This window comes from Engystomops pustulosus, chromosome 2 (assembly GCF_040894005.1).
Source record: "Engystomops pustulosus chromosome 2, aEngPut4.maternal, whole genome shotgun sequence".
NCBI lineage: Eukaryota > Metazoa > Chordata > Amphibia > Anura > Leptodactylidae > Engystomops > Engystomops pustulosus.
Genome location: NC_092412.1, coordinates 11996344 through 12014470, shown reverse-complemented (window position 1 = coordinate 12014470; position 18127 = coordinate 11996344). Strand labels below are relative to the sequence as shown.

The following is an 18127-nucleotide window of genomic DNA, read 5'->3' as shown; positions in this document are numbered from 1 at the left end:
CGACCTACTCCTCCGCAGAACAACACCTACTACACTACTACACTCCACTACCCCACACAATGCCTTCTCCTCCACACGCCTGCTCTTCACACAACGCCTTCTCCTAAACTCTACTCCTACTCCTACATCCTACTCCTAAACGCTACTCCCTCAACTCCTAAAAGATTGCACTGAAAAGTGCGGTTGTGGGAGATAGGGAAAACATACAATGGGGGGGGGGGTAAGTGAGTGTTTTGGGGATACAGTAAGGGACAGCACACTAGCACAACTCTCTCTAACAACTCCAACACAAAAATGGCGCTGCTAGAGAGAGTTGTGTGAGCTAGATCAGCCCCGACACCTCCCACCAGTGTCATCCTGTCTCGCGGATAGGGTGATGTCCTAAAGGCAGTTAGCGCTCGCGTCCAATATATCGGACGCTGAGCGTTAAGTCACCTCACTCTGCGTCCGATATATGGGATGCGGAGTGCTAAGGGGTTAACAACAGGGGACCGACCGCGTCCGTCATCTTAAATTTACGCTATGTAAAATGGAGTCCAGATTATCCGGAGTACTGGGGGTTCCAAGAATGAACAACATAGCTAGATCAATATCTGGCGCAATCAGCGCTTGATTGACATTGACCTCATCACACCGTGCCTACCGGGCGATGCTGTAGTACAGATACAGTGGGGGCAGAGGCAGAATGGCAGCGGGGAATGAGGAAAGGTAAGGACACATTATTTTTATTCAAAAAAAGAGGGCCCATAAGAAAGGGAGCAGAGAAGGAGGTACAATAAAGGGGGGCACAGATAAATATGCACAAAAAGAGGGGGATGTCAAAGTGGGGACCATAATAAGAGGGGCACAGATAAGGGGCATAATAAGGAAGGGGAACAGAGAAAGGGACCACAATAGGAGGGGAGCGGGAATGGGGCATTGTACAGGGTGAGCTCCAGGATCCTGGCCGCCATCTGCTCTCTGTCCTTCTCCCGGATCCCTGGTGGATCATTGATGGAAAGGATCATCTTTAGGAGAAACCTCTGGGAGTCCTGTATCTATAGAACCTGAGGAAACATGAGAAGAACTAAGAGCAAACTCTATATGAAGCAATTGTGTCCATGACATGTGTGATGTGACAGATGGGGATGTGTCTCATGCTGCACATTGTCTCTATGTGTGTGATGTGACAGATGGGGATGTGTCTCATGCTGCACATTGGGGCACATTTACTTACCCGGCCCATTCGCGATCCAGCGGCGCGTTCTCTGCACAGGATTCGGGTCCGGCTGGGATTTAAGATGGTAGTTCCTCCGCCGTCCACCAGGTGGCGCTGCAGCGCCGAAAATAATCTTAACGCCCCGGAATGCACCATCCCATAGAAGGTGAAGGTGAGCGCTCCCCAAGCGACACATTTTCGGTTTTTAAATGCGGCGGTTTTTCCGAATACGTCGGGTTTTCGTTCGGCCACGCCCCCCCGATTTCTGTCGCGCGCATGCCGGCCCCGATGCGCCACAATCCGATCGCGTGCGCCAAAAACCCGGGGCAATTCATGTACAAGCGGCGCAAATCGGAAATATTCGGGTAACACGTCGGGAAAACGCGAATCGGGCCCTTAGTAAATGACCCCCATTGTCTCTATGTGTGTGATGTGACAGGTGGGGATGTGTCTCCTGCTGCACATTGTCTCTATGTGTGTGATGTGACAGATGGGGATGTGTCTCATGCTGCACATTGTCTCTATGTGTGTGATGTGACAGATGGGGATGTGTCTCATGCTGCACATTGTCTCTATGTGTGTGATGTGACAGATGGGGATGTGTCTCATGCTGCACATTGTCTCTATGTGTGTGATGTGACAGGTGGGGATGTGTCTCATGCTGCACATTGTCTCTATGTGTGTGATGTGACAGATGGGGATGTGTCTCATGCTGCACATTGTCTCTATGTGTGTGATGTGACAGATGGGGATGTGTCTCATGCTGCACATTGTCTCTATGTGTGTGATGTGACAGGTGGGGATGTGTCTCATGCTGCACATTGTCTCTATGTGTGTGATGTGACAGATGGGGATGTGTCTCATGCTGCACATTGTCTCTATGTGTGTGATGTGACAGATGGGGATGTGTCTCATGCTGCACATTGTCTCTATGTGTGTGATGTGACAGGTGGGGATGTGTCTCATGCTGCACATTGTCTCTATGTGTGTGATGTGACAGGTGGGGATGTCTCATGCTGCACATTGTCTCTATGTGTGTGATGTGACAGGTGGGGATGTGTCTCATGCTGCACATTGTCTCTATGTGTGTGATGTGACAGATGGGGATGTGTCTCATGCTGCACATTGTCTCTATGTGTGTGATGTGACAGATGGGGATGTGTCTCATGCTGCACATTGTCTCTATGTGTGTGATGTGACAGGTGGGGATGTGTCTCATGCTGCACATTGTCTCTGTGTGTGATGTGACAGATGGGGATGTGTCTCATGCTGCACATTGTCTCTATGTGTGTGATGTGACAGATGGGGATGTGTCTCATGCTGCACATTGTCTCTATGTGTGTGATGTGACAGATGGGGATGTGTCTCATGCTGCACATTGTCTCTATGTGTGTGATGTGACAGGTGGGGATGTGTCTCATGCTGCACATTGTCTCTATGTGTGTGATGTGACAGGTGGGGATGTGTCTCCTGCTGCACATTGTCTCTATGTGTGTGATGTGACAGATGGGGATGTGTCTCATGCTGCACATTGTCTCTATGTGTGTGATGTGACAGATGGGGATGTGTCTCATGCTGCACATTGTCTCTATGTGTGTGATGTGACAGATGGGGATGTGTCTCATGCTGCACATTGTCTCTATGTGTGTGATGTGACAGATGGGGATGTGTCTCATGCTGCACATTGTCTCTATGTGTGTGATGTGACAGATGGGGATGTGTCTCCTGCTGCACATTGTCTCTATGTGTGTGATGTGACAGATGGGGGTGTGTCTCATGCTGCACATTGTCTCTATGTGTGTGATGTGACAGATGGGGATGTGTCTCATGCTGCACATTGTCTCTATGTGTGTGATGTGACAGATGGGGATGTGTCTCATGCTGCACATTGTCTCTATGTGTGTGATGTGACAGATGGGGATGTGTCTCATGCTGCACATTGTCTCTATGTGTGTGATGTGACAGATGGGGATGTGTCTCATGCTGCACATTGTCTCTATGTGTGTGATGTGACAGATGGGGATGTGTCTCATGCTGCACATTGTCTCTATGTGTGTGATGTGACAGATGGGGATGTGTCTCATGCTGCACATTGTCTCTATGTGTGTGATGTGGCAGATGGGGATGTGTCTCATGCTGCACATTGTCTCTATGTGTGTGATGTGACAGATGGGGATGTGTCTCATGCTGCACATTGTCTCTATGTGTGTGATGTGACAGATGGGGATGTGTCTCATGCTGCACATTGTCTCTATGTGTGTGATGTGACAGATGGGGATGTGTCTCATGCTGCACATTGTCTCTATGTGTGTGATGTGACAGATGGGGATGTGTCTCATGCTGCACATTGTCTCTATGTGTGTGATGTGTCTCATGCTGCACATTGTCTCTATGTGTGTGATGTGACAGGTGGGGATGTGTCTCATGCTGCACATTGTCTCTATGTGTGTGATGTGTCTCATGCTGCACATTGTCTCTATGTGTGTGATGTGACAGGTGGGGATGTGTCTCATGCTGCACATTGTCTCTATGTGTGTGATGTGACAGATGGGGATGTGTCTCATGCTGCACATTGTCTCTATGTGTGTGATGTGACAGATGGGGATGTGTCTCATGCTGCACATTGTCTCTATGTGTGTGATGTGACAGGTGGGGATGTGTCTCATGCTGCACATTGTCTCTATGTGTGTGATGTGTCTCATGCTGCACATTGTCTCTATGTGTGTGATGTGACAGGTGGGGATGTGTCTCATGCTGCACATTGTCTCTATGTGTGTGATGTGACAGGTGGGGATGTGTCTCATGCTGCACATTGTCTCTATGTGTGTGATGTGACAGGTGGGGATGTGTCTCATGCTGCACATTGTCTCTATGTGTGTGATGTGACAGATGGGGATGTGTCTCATGCTGCACATTGTCTCTATGTGTGTGATGTGACAGATGGGGATGTGTCTCATGCTGCACATTGTCTCTATGTGTGTGATGTGACAGATGGGGATGTGTCTCATGCTGCACATTGTCTCTATGTGTGTGATGTGACAGGTGGGGATGTGTCTCATGCTGCACATTGTCTCTATGTGTGTGATGTGACAGATGGGGATGTGTCTCATGCTGCACATTGTCTCTATGTGTGTGATGTGACAGATGGGGATGTGTCTCATGCTGCACATTGTCTCTATGTGTGTGATGTGACAGGTGGGGATGTGTCTCATGCTGCACATTGTCTCTATGTGTGTGATGTGACAGGTGGGGATGTGTCTCATGCTGCACATTGTCTCTATGTGTGTGATGTGACAGATGGGGATGTGTCTCATGCTGCACATTGTCTCTATGTGTGTGATGTGACAGATGGGGATGTGTCTCATGCTGCACATTGTCTCTATGTGTGTGATGTGGCGGCTGCTCATGTATGTTGTGTGTTACATGTATGACATGTGCTGCTTTACCTCTGACACTGATCAGTACAGACTCCTCCCCCTCCTAACCAGCGCCCCGCCTACACTGATCACATGGTCTAGGACATCCCAACAGGTCCTTCATCCACCACTTCTCCATACACATGTACACAAGGGAGACCCCGCCCCCTCTATGACATCACACTCCCGGGTCACGTGACTATTGGATAGCGAGCAGGAGGACTGTTTGAGGTAGAGAGAAGAGGTAAGTGACCAGAGGAGGGACTACAACTCCCAGCATGCTGCAGGAGCACACACACTATATGGAGGGACTACAACTCCCAGCATGCTCCAGGAGCACACACACTATATGGAGGGACTACAACTCCCAGCATGCTCTAGGAGCACACACACTGTATGGAGGGACTACAACTCCCAGCATGCTCCAGGAGCACACACACTATATGGAGGGACTACAACACCCAGTATGCTCCAGGAGCACACACACTGTATGGAGGGACTACAGCTCCCAGCATGCTCCAGGAGCGCACACACTATATGGAGGGACTACAACTCCCAGCATGCTCCAGGAGCACACACACACTATATGGAGGGACTACAACTCCCAGCATGCTCCAGGAGCACACACACTATATGGAGGGACTACAACTCCCAGCATGCTCTAGGAGCACACACACTATATGGAGGGACTACAACTCCCAGCATGCTCCAGGAACACACACTATATGAAGGGACTACAACTCTCAGCATGTTCCAGGAGCACATACACTATATGGAGGAACTACAACTCCCAGCATGCTCCAGGAGCGCACACACTATATGGAGGGACTACAACTCCCAGCATGCTCCCGGAGCACACACACTATATGGAGGGACTACAACCCCCAGCATGCTCCAGGAGCACACACACACTATATGGAGGGACTACAACTCCCAGCATGCTCCAGGAGCACACACACTATATGGAGGGACTACAACTCCCAGCATGCTCCAGGAGCGTGCACACAATATATGGAAGGACTACAACTCCCAGCATGCTCCAGGAACACACACACTATATGGAGGCACTACAACTCCCAGCATGCTCCAGGAGCACACACTATATGGAGGGACTACAACTCCCAGCATGTTTCAGGAACACGCACACTATATGAAGGGACTACAACTCCCAGCATGCTCCAGGAACTCACACACTATATGGAGGGAATACAACTCCCAGCATGCTCCAGGAACACGCACACTATATGAAGGGACTACAACTCCCAGCATGCTCCAGGAACACGCACACTATATGGAGGGACTACAACTCCCAGCATGCTCCAGGAACACACACACTATATGGAGGGACTACAACTCCCAGCATGCTCCAGGAGCACACACACTATATGGAGGGACTACAACTCCCAGCATGCTCCAGGAGCACACACACTATATGGAGGGACTACAACTCCCAGCATGCTCCAGGAGCACACACACTATATGGAGGAACTACAACTCCCAGCATGTTCACAGCAGAGACCCCAAAATTCCCCCAGCAGTACTCCCACCCCTAATAAATGCCCCATCAGTGCTTCCTCCCAATGTAATGTCCCAGCGGAGCCCTATAAAAATAATAAAGACAACACTTACCTCCGGTGCTCCTCTTCACCCTGGCTTCTCTCCTGAGCCTCCGGAATGTGATGAGATGAAGTCGGAGGCACAGGGTGAAGAGGAGCGCCGGAGCCAAGTACATGGTTTTCCCCAGTTTAAGTTTTTGGCCGCTGCTCGGGACTGGGTGCTCCACATCGGAACACCTGGTGGTTGGGGTGCGCTGGTCTAGTGGCTAGTGGCGCTGTCTCCCTGTGGCCGGGGGAGTGTGGGAATGTGATTGACTAATTTAGAGCCTTGCGCAGGGGCGGACTGAGAATTTGAAGTGTCACTGAAAAAGATCTAAAAGTGTCCTCATGGTATAAGCAGGACCAATATTCTGTAGGCGTGTCCATCACAAGTAGGCGGAGTCAACAAATCATAAGTGACAATTGGGCTGGGTTCAAAATAAATCAAACCGTGTGCTGTGGCGTTTCCGTTCACGTCTATGGACAGTGTATGTTTGTTGTCCTTTACATCATTTCTATGTCCTTTTGAGAAACGTATACATTTTTTTAACATTGGTGTCTGTAGATGATGTATGCACAAAGGGTTAAAACAGTGGTATTGATCCATTGCATCCGGTTTTATGCACAAATATTGATCTGACTGATATGACACACATTTTTAATTTTTTTTGGAAATATATGAAGAAAAATGAAAATAAAAAAAACGAGATGTGATCCCGGCATAAATAATGGGCGCAGACAAGTAAAGGATTACGTCTGTTGTGTGCTGATACTTTAGCAGCTGAATTATGTATTGTGATGTTCTGCAGCAGCATTTCTTACATACAGGCACCTTCCAGCACTCTCCTCTCCCTCCATGCTGCCAGGCCCTGGTTGTGCTGTGGGGGGGGGGGGGGGGGGGGGGGGCGTGGACTCCTGTGTGTAGCTGGAGAAGCTCTGGTTAAATGGCTATTCTTGTGAAGACCAGAGTCTTAAATGTACTCAGGATAACAAAATATCACATTCTCTAATTCACTGTAAGGAACAAGAACACAGCATTTCACAGATATAAGTCCAACCTGCCTCCATCAGTCCTGGTATATTTCGGTCGCCCCTAGACACGACCCTGGACTTTCTTGTAGGAAGCAGAAGGGGCGGAGAATTCCCAGCGCATGTAGTCTCTTGATTGGAGAACGTCGACACCATGTTAACGTCACGCCCACATTCCTTTAGCCCTGATTGTTTTGGTTATGATCACGATGCCGGCGCCATCTTGAAATACAGTCTCTGCTACACTGCTTCTAGGACAAGTAGAAATGACAGGATTTGATCTATCAGCAGGTTTACCTTAACAGTCCCCCCTAAATCCTGGAATTTCTCTCCGCTACTCTTAGTCTAGAAGGACCTATAGATCTGCCCATTTGTGCTTCGCTCTCCTCTTCACCAGTTGGATGACAGCAGACCCCTGTTGGGTTTGCATCCATTTAGTGGACTTTCACATATGGGAATCAAATCTCTACTCTACCTCTCCCTACTCCAGGGGCTGCTTGATGTGTTTCAGGGGTGGTTGATCTTAGAGGGATATCTTCATTATGCAAATTTAGGTAACTTGAGTAAGGGGTCTTTGGCTTGTCTAACTACTGATACCGATGATACTAGGTGGACTTGATGGGGGGGACCACACAACACGCAATAAATGACAAGAGCAAAATCACAATCCCCAATATCACCCCCACTTACAGGAAACCCTTCCAATCCCCCAACCACAAAGTGAAGGACAAAGTGTCCCCCCCAGAGTTTCTCTTGAGTTCCCTGGACAGTCCTTCAATCTCTTCACGAGCATGGGTAATGGATCCATAGGGGGCGATGTCATCCTGGATGTATATGCAACAAGCCGCTCCCACATCTTACAGACTCCTCCCTTCTCAGCAAGGATCATGTCCAAAGCCATGCGGTTCTGGGAAGCATCTCCGATATAATTCACAAATCTCTGCTGATTACAATAAAAATAGTTAACCCAACCAACATCTTTACTCATAGCTATCTGGGGAATAATGGACTCTAGACCTGCCATATCTGATTGTGGGCCTTGTACTCATCTGGGACCCCCCTTGGTGCTCCCACTGTATCTATATAAACGTTGTCATCTAGGTGCTTCTCTCTTAGACCTTCAGAATCCTTTGGGATTCTCTACCTTTTCTTATGTGTCTGATCAACCTTATCCCTGGGGATCACGAGGAAGGAATGCACAAGAGTAATCACCGTACACTCACCTTCCCAGCCTCTAGGCCTGGCCTGACTCTCCTATCCCCACAAATCCAGTACACATCAGACACTGCTAATACAGCGTTATCTATCTTCACAGACGTGGCACTGGTCAGCAGGACTTGGAAAGGACCATAATAGTGAGGCTCCAGACTCTCTCTCTGGTGTCTCTTTACCACCACATAGTCTCCAGGCTTCAGGTTATGCATCCTGAGGTCTGTGTCTGGATCTGAAAAGGAATCAGAAACACTTTTGCCGACCTTTCCAAGACCTGGCTTGGCATATTCCACCTAGTTTCCTGCCATCCGCTATAGGGACTGTGGAAAGTAGAGGCCGAGTCTGGGTGCACAGCCAAAAAGTACTTCAAAGGGGGACAATCCCATCTTTCTTTTAAGGGTGGGCAGCAGGAAGGCACCCGCGCCATGGTTTCCCTGTTTCTTCCATGGCCTTCCGGATCTCTAACTTAAGAGTGCCGCTTAGTTTTTCAACCACACCACTTACATGGGAAGGGTAAGGGGTGTGCAGGGCCTGTTCTACACCCAGGAGGGACAAGGTTTCAGGTCTTTACTTGTCCAGTGGAGTGGGCTCTGCGACCAGACTCTATGGTCTCTGGAAGTCCAAACCTGCAGAAAAATCTCACCAAATTCTTGGCTGCGGCTATGGTAGTAGCCTTGGTCGTGGGAAAAGCTTTCTGGCCACCCTGGATAGAGATCAATGCACACAAGTAGGTATCCCTATGTACCACTTTTTGGTAGCTGGATAAAATCCATCTCCAGTCTCTGGAAGGGATACAGCGGCTTGGGTGTCACCTTCCGTGGGGTCTTTACCACCTTACCTGGGTTGTGGCGGGCACAGACTATATAGGCTTTCACTAGTCTAGTGACAGGGGTAGTAATGCCCAGGGCTAACCACTGATGGTTTATGAGCGCTAGCATGGCCATTTTGGATATGTGTGTGTCTGTGGCCTACTTGACTTACTGTCGGGTGCAGGGCTCTGGGCAGGCACACCCTCTCTCCCAGCATCCAGGTCCCATCGGCATCTGGGCTCCAGCTTTCCTCCACACTTCCTTCACTTCTGATGACTCTCGGGCCACCAGGGACTGGAACAACTGTGGATCAAACTTTTTAGCTCAGAATTTACCTCTGAGACTTCCGGACAGTCTCTGGGCTCCATCTGTGCAGCTGCCTTCACCATCCTGTTGGCCACATACTTGTCCTTGGCTTGTGGAGTTACCAAATTGTGTGTGCTTTTACTTTTACTATCCCCACCTCTTGTGGAAGTAAGAGAGCATCCATGAGCTCTATAATCAGTGTGCCATGCTTAACGGGGGTCCCTACAGAGGTGAGGAAATCTCTAGCCTTCCATATGGGTTCATAGTCTTGTTTAGACCTCAAAACTACACCTTGAGTTTGATGTTTGCCCTTTTACCTTCCACCAGCTCTAGCGCTTCCCTGAGTGCCATCACTTCACCTCCTGCGCTGACCTGTGTGGAGGGAGTGGTTCTGCTTGTACTACCTCATGTGCGCCACTGACCACTGCATAACCAGTGTAGAACAGTCTGTCTTCTCCTGCATACCTGGAGCCATCTATGAGTTAAAGGTTAATCACCTTTCTCCCCCCCCCCCCTCTCTGATTCCTGGACGACTGGTGACAGAACAGCAGGATTCAGAGCTGTGCACCTTTTCAGTGTATCCTGGGGCATCAGGAGTGCACACTGGAGTCTGACCTGTCTGGACTTTGCTCAGATGCTTGGGCTGTACTTGGGTGAGGACACTGTACAAGTCATGTGGGGTTCACACAGTAACTGAGTGATCATGGATCTAGGATCAACTCATTGGCCTTGCTGAGCAGATTGCTGGCTGCAGCTACTGACACATGAGGGGCTCCCCTCACGACTGAATCTAAACAGGCCTCAGGACAGGGGCACATTCTGGACTGCCAGCTTCCTTTCCTCTGTCAGATGTCTGTCTGTGGCTGAAAAGCAGTGGCCTAGGAAGACCACCTTCTCCTGGCAACACTGGAGTTTGTCTCCGGAAGCTTTGCAACCCTTCTGGAACAGAAAACACATATGGTCAATAAATGCATTCTAGCAAACCTGCAAAATGGGAGCACAAAAACACGAGAATATTCAGTAAGGGGCTAATCTGTCAGTCTACTCCCTGTAGGGCTGTGGAGTACTGGCTGGGTGAGTTTTACCACCCCCCCCCCCCTTGTGGGAATCAGCATCGAGTATACTGGAATACTGAACTGGTAAAGGCAAATAGGTACTGGCAATCTTCATGTATTGGCACAGAGAGGAAAACATTTGCCAAATCAATAACAGTGAATAATATGTCACTCTCGGGGATCACTGGTCTTCAGTACACTCATTGGCAGCTTGGAGGTCATGGACCATCCTACATAATTCCGGCTGTTCTTTCTGGGTCTTTTTCTTGACTGGGAATGGGTTAAAATCATCACTGGGCTAGCAGGAGAGGAGTCAAACTTTAGTTCTGGTGCTTGCTGACGTCCTCGTTCCACTCCCCCTATTAGAGTGTGGCCCCCTTGAGCTGGGCTCGTCTGGGATCTAAACTTTTATCAGTCTTACCTTGGCGTGGTCTGTGAAACTAGACACACAAGACTCTCCCTTCACCATCTCCAGCCCAGTGTTCTGTGCTTTCTATAAAGTTCTGGCCAGACTGCAACGTCTCAAACAGAAGTCAAGTACACTTGCGTTGGTTTGTTAGTCATAAAGGAATAAAAGTCAGTCATAGGCTCTGTAATACAGTTGCGGGCTCGTTCTTGCTTAGTCTGTTCGTGGGGTACACAGGAGGATGTCACATCATACTGTATTCTTGTGTCACAAGCAAGTTCCTTCAAGTCTTTTAGGCTGTCAGCTCGCCCCACTTTTTGTAAACTATCAAAAGGTCACTGTCTCTCTCGTAGATAAGACAGACACAGAATTCCAATCCAAACCACTGAAAAGTCTGCCCCCATGGTCTTCCTAGTTAACCCCTTTGAAAGCCAGAAAGCAGGTACCAAAGACATTGCAACACTTTTTATAGTAATTTTTTCTGCAATTGTCGGGATCAAATATGTTTTAACTAGACCATACCCAAACAAACAACGTCCCACAATCCAAGATCCTTAGCAAAAGTCTGAAATTGGTGAAATATCACCTTAAGCCGGAATTTATTTCAGACATCTGCCAAGGCCCCACAAGGGTGCTCAGCTGCTAACCTACATGAAAGCCCCACAACCAGCCTTTATGGCTGCCAACTGAGTAGAGTCATAGGCAATTAACTTTCAGGGACTTCAAGGGAATATAACTGTCTTAAGATGGCCACCACTAAAGGATGGTAGGGCGTGTCATCTTCTCTAACCACCAGATACAGTGGGTGGAGTCTGCATTCCAGACGCCATCTTTCCCTCCTGAGAAAATAAAATAAAATCTCTTTTTCTCAAATTCTTTCCACATCAAAAACTTGGTAATGTCCCTTATCACCTGTCTCTTTCTCAATGGGCACTCTGAAGGATTTCTGTCACTCTGTCCTGGTCCGTCCTCCAAAGTCAGAGGCTCGAAGTGTGTGTTTGCAAATCTGTTTGCAACGCTCGGTCCCGTTGCATTCACCATGACGTCAGCCATGATGTCGACATACGGCTGACGTCATGGTGTGTGCGATGGGAGCGCGCAGAGCCGAAGATGGAGCCGCAGCTGAAGACAAAAGAGGACCTACAGAGGTTTTGTTCTCATAATCAAGTATAAGCCGAGCACATTTTTGTGCAGAATTTCTTTACTAGTCATCAAGCACAATTCAAAGCATCTAAAAAGCACAAAATCTGTACAGTGAGCACATAGGGCAAGGTTACACAAAAATATTCTCTGCTCGGAGCGGTCGTGGAGAATCCCCATCTGTCACATCACACATGTCATGGACACAATTGCTTCATATAGAGTTTGCTCTTAGTTCTTCTCATGTTTCCTCAGGTTCTATAGATACAGGACTCCCAGAGGTTTCTCCTAAAGATGATCCTTTCCATCAATGATCCACCAGGGATCCGGGAGAAGGACAGAGAGCAGATGGCGGCCAGGATCCTGGAGCTCACCCTGGAGATGATCTCCTTGATAACCGGAGAGGTGAGAGTCTCCCAGGACACGGCTCTTATCTCTAGGAATAACAGCGGGAAATGACTGGAGAGGTGAAGGATTCTTAGGATCTATGTAGTGATCAGTGTCTCCCCATACACAGGATTACACAGTAGTGAAGAAGTCGTCTGGTGAGTGTGTGACCCCCCGTGTGTCAGGAGGATGGACCCAGAGCCCCATCACCGAGCCTCCACCTCATTCACTGATACATGAGCAGAAGATCCTAGAACTTACCTCCAGGATCACTGAGCTGCTGAGCGGAGAGGTGAGCGCTGCCGGGAATGCTGGGACATTGTACAATAACACAAGGGAGGTGTCTGGGTGATGACTGTGTCATTGTGGGTGTCAGGTTCCTATAAGGTGTCAGGACGTCGTTGTCTATTTCTCCATGGAGGAGTGGGAGTATATAGAAGGACACAAGGATCAGTACAAGAACATCATGATGTTGAAGGGTCTTCAAAGGGTTGACAAGAATAAAAGCCAGATGGCAGTTGTGATTCTGGAGCTCACCATGGAGATGATCTCCTTGATAACCGGAGAGGTGAGAGTCTCCCAGGACACGGCTCTTATCTCTAGGAATAACAGCGGGAAATGACTGGAGAGGGGAAGGATTCTTAGGATCTATGTAGTGATCAGTGTCTCCCCATACACAGGATTACACAGTAGTGAAGAAGTCGTCTGGTGAGTGTGTGACCCCCCGTGTGTCAGGAGGATGGACCCAGAGCCCCATCACCGAGCCTCCACCTCATTCACTGATACATGAGCAGAAGATCCTAGAACTTACCTCCAGGATCACTGAGCTGCTGAGCGGAGAGGTGAGCGCTGCCGGGAATGCTGGGACATTGTACAATAACACAAGGGAGGGCTCTGGGTGATGACTGTGTCATTGTGGGTGTCAGGTTCCTATAAGGTGTCAGGACGTCACTGTCTATTTCTCCATGGAGGAGTGGGAGTATATAGAAGGACACAAGGACCAGTACAAGGACATCATGATGGAGGACCACCAGCCCCTCACATCACCAGGTAAGAGGAGACCTTCCTGATTATAGAGGACAGAGCAGGTGTGAGGTCACCTCCTCCATCATCTCATCATCACATATAGACAATGTATCAGTCACTGTGTATATTTCCTATAGATGGATCCAGGCAGAGAAATCCACCAGAGAGATGTCCCAGTCCTGGAGATTCCCGAGATATTACACAGGAACCAGAGAGATGTCCTAGTCCTGGAGATTCCCAAGATATCAAAGAGGAACCAGAGATATGTCCTAGTCCTCAATATTTACATATTATTAAAGTGGAGCCAGAGGATGATGTCCCACTGGATCATCAGGTAGGTGGAGCTGAGGTTCCTGTAAATCCTCTATAGATGGATGTAATGAAGCTACTAACCTTCTCCAGCAGCAGTGGGAGGAGGATCTATGGCAGTGATGGCTAACCTATGGCACTGGTGCCAGAGGTGGCACTCGGAGCCCTTTCTGTGGGCACTCAGGCCATCACCAGAGAGGACTCCAGGTATCTTCTTGCAGTCCCAGACAGCCCAGGACTTGCTGTGCACAGAGCTATTTTAAAGTGACAGCTGTACCTGGGACTATTTCCTGCTTTATTGGTGTCCTCGGAGCACTGGTATCAATGAAAACTGTGACAGAGAAGGGAGTATAAATCACAAATTAAATTTCTATGTTGGCACTTTGCGATAAATAAGCAGGTCTTTGTTGTAGTTTGGGCACTCGGTCTCTAAAAGGTTTGCCATCACGGCTCTATGGGATGATGTTGTTAGACTTTGTTTTAGGTTGTGACTACAAATGGTTTTTAGTTTTATAAAAAAGTTTGGGATAAAATCCTGTGACGTGTTACTTACAGTCCAGAGCAGGAGAACTGGATAATCTTGTCCCTGGTGTCCATGAGTCTCCACCTCAGGATCGGGTCACATCGGGTTATGCAGTAATATAACCGGAACATTGATGTTGATGAGTAAAATATTGGGATGAATGTGGATCCCGTCTCCTCCTGCAGGAGATTATTCCCCTTAGTTCCTGGTTCTGGAGGTTTCTGTCCATCACTTGGATATAAGAGAATCTCTGGAGACATTTCCTTGTTTTCTCAGGTCCTTCATGTTGGATCTTTCCAGGAAAGTTGTGGTGGAAGGAGGAGCGGAGAGGAAATCCCCTCATCAGTGACAGAGGAGGGTAAGAGCCTTTCATGTATCTTGTGGGTTATTCTTCCCTTATACATTGCAGGGAGAGGTCACATCCAGGGGAGGAGATGGAGATGACATAGACACCGGCTCATCTGTCTCTGACCCGAACTATAGATTTAATTTGGACATAGGGCCGGAGCCCTCTAGTAAATGCAGCGTGCCGTGAGCTGGAGGGGACCTACATAGTGTTATATAAAGAGTTTATGCATAAATTGATGGATCAGAAACGCGATAAAATGGGTGTAGGAAATACTCTTTATCATGGTGCAGGACCTAGAATTAGATGATCCCAATCTCCCAGTTGAAGTCCCTGGCAACTAATGACTTCAGGCTGTGTTGGGTAAGATGGAGCTGAGTCCGGACAGTGGTCCTCTGCTCTGGGGCTTCGTCTCCTCTGCTTCCTGGTAGTATGACACTGGCTTGTGCAGTACAGGCAGATGCTGCACTCTCCTCTGCTTCTGCTTAGACTGACTCTACAGGACTTCACTATGAGTCTCTGCCTGACTCATTGAGCCTGACCATACTGTTTTTATGCTCCCCTAGTGAGGTGGCAGCACTCTCCAATCAGCTTCCAGCTTGCTTTACAACAAGAACACAGCATGTGATTGGTTACAGACAATGGATATGAAACTCTTTCCGTCCCAGCTGCAGTTACAAAGTTCCCCAGTTGATCAGTCTCCCTAGGCAGTTCCTTACGAGGAGAGGGGGCTATTTGCAATAACTACCTACCCTGTGCATTGGCAGGGTTGTTGCACTGCTATTTGGTGTTTGTAGTGCTGCTTCATCACTGATGATGTTTTTGTTTGCTTAGTTTTAGTTTAGTTTTTGTTTGTTTTCGTTTAGGACGTGCCAGCTATTTAGAAGCCTACAGCCTTAATACTTTTACATGTGCTGCCCCAAAATATGTTATGTTAGTAGGAGAGCTGACCGTATGAAGAGGAGGCAAACATGGTCTACATAACCCTACACATACAGGATCTCTCCCGTCCATAGAGGATCCTCACCCTCAGCTCCTGCTATGTACATATGGACTGGGGTCTAGATGGCATAGACATCCGGTATTAGACTCTACTAGAGCATTACTTAAAAGGGTTGGTCACAATACATCTATTAACCCCTTAAAGACCTGACCCTTTTTGCTTTTTGCATTATCGTTGTTCACTCCGCACCTTCAAAAATCCATACCTTTTTTTAAGTTTTCCATGTGAAGAGCTGTGTGACGGCTTCTTTTCTGTGTAACAAATTGCACTTCATAGTGACGGCATATAATATTTCATGCCGTGTTCTGGGAAGCGGGAAAAAAAATTGCAAATGTAGTGAAAATAGTGAAAAAAAAAACATTCGCGCCATTTTCTTGTGGGCTTGGTGTTTCAGCTTTCTGTATGCTCCCAAATGACAGGTCTACCTTATTCTTTGGATCGTTGTGATCTCGGGGATAAAACATTTATAAAGGTTTTATAATGTTTTCATATATTGAGAAAAATTAAAACCTCCTGTAAAAAAAGGAAAAACTAATAATTTTTTCATACTTTGGTGTGGGTGGTGTCATTTTTTTTCAACTTTTAATGACGTTCTCAATGGTGCCATTTTAAAGGGAACCTGTCACCAGAAGGCAGAATTTCACTGGTGACAGATCCCAATAGGCACTGCAGAGTACATTCCATAACTCTTTCACTACTGTGTTCCCCTCCGTTTGTGTAATATCCATGGCTGAAGCTGAGTCCTGGTCAAGTCCTGGGGTGATGCCGCTATTCAAATCACAACGTTCGCTGGGTAATTAGCATAACACTCAGTCCGGCCCCCGCTTATTGTCATTCCATTTCTTCCGCTTAATATTCCATTTAATATTCCATGCCATGTACTGGGAAGCTGGGAAAAAAATTCCAAATTCATGAAATTGGTGAAAAACCGCATTTGCGCCGTCTTCTTGTGGGCTTGGATTCTACTGCTGTCACTTTGTGCCACAAATGACATGTCTACTTTATTGTTTGGGTCGGTGCAATCACGGGGATAACACATTTCTACATGTTTTATAATGTTTTTATACATTTACACAAAAATTAAAACCTCCATGTACAAAGGAAAAAATGATTTTGGCGCTAATAACTTTTTCATACTTCGGTGTACGGAGCTGTGGGTGGGTCATTTTTTGCAACTTTTTTTTTGCAACAAGTTTTTAATGCTTCTATTTTTAGGACTGTACAACCTTTTGATCACTTTTTTAATTGAATTTTTTTGTATTTTTCAAAAGGGCAAAAAAGTCCCATTTTCGAATTTGGACGCTATTTTCCGTAACTAGGTCAAACACAGTGAAAAACCGTTATTATATTTAGATCTGGCACTTTTGGACCTGACAAGTTTATGACTTTTACTGTTTATTTATATCAGTTCTTGTCTTTAGTAAAAAATGAGGTCCTGATGACAGGTTTAACCAACAAGAATTTGGTTAGCTGGCCAGTCCTAGTAGTGATGTTCTGGTCCAGTGTCCTGTATATATGGCTGCCCGGAGCTCCCCACCTGTGTCACCCACTGTCTAGGACTGTTAGGCTCAGCTCCAGGGGGAGATGGGAATCTCTGGTTACACAACCCTCTCATGTCCTGGAAGTAGAAGGATCCGGATTCTAAGGTTTGATTATTTCTTTAGTAGTTAGTAGATTTTAATTGAATTATATGTAACTGGATTATATTTGTAATCAATATTCATAATTTTTCTGTCCATATTATGTTATGACTCATTGCTTTACTTCTGCTCATAACTGGGGATAAGGAAACCTCCAATACTGATTTCTTGGTTATATTTTCCAGGAGATGAAAGTACAAGAGGTTCCCATGGACATCCCCCCTCATCTCCTTGTGGTGAAGATAATCAGTCACATCTTTCCACAGAGGAGGGGAATTATTGGGATAATTATCTTATTGAACATGATCAAACTCACACAGGGAAGAAGCTATTCATATGTACTGAATGTGGAAAATGTTTGAGTGGTAAGAAAAGTCTTATGAGACACAGGAGAACTCACACAGGAGAGAAGCCATTTTCATGTCCTGAATGTGGAAAATGTTTTAGCAGGAAAGATAAGCTTTTTAGACATCAGAGAACTCACACAGGGGAGAAGCCATTTTCATGTTCAGAATGTGGGAAGTGTTTTAGTTGGAAATCAAATCTTCTCATTCATTTTCGAAGTCACTCAGAGGAAAAGGTTTTTTCATGTCAGAAATCTGACAAAAACTATACCCAGAAATCAAGTCTTGATAAAAATGTGAAAATTCACACAAGGGAAAAGCTATTTTCATGTCTTGAATGTGGAAAATATTTTACCAGGAAATCAATTCTTGTTGCACATGAG

At 47.1% G+C, this 18127-nt stretch overlaps 1 protein-coding gene and 1 long non-coding RNA gene across 2 annotated transcripts in view; both read right to left on the bottom strand.

Moving 5' to 3' along the window:
- LOC140119804 (uncharacterized) overlaps window positions 1-18127 on the bottom strand; it is a 340011-nt gene that overhangs the window by 192010 nt on the left and 129874 nt on the right. The gene's annotated exons all lie outside the window — the stretch shown is intronic.
- On the bottom strand, window positions 710-4770 carry LOC140119981 (uncharacterized). Its single transcript, XR_011853428.1, has 2 exons — window positions 4645-4770; window positions 710-1046 (listed from the first exon to the last, which is right to left on the bottom strand). It is a non-coding gene; the product is annotated as an uncharacterized lncRNA (long non-coding RNA).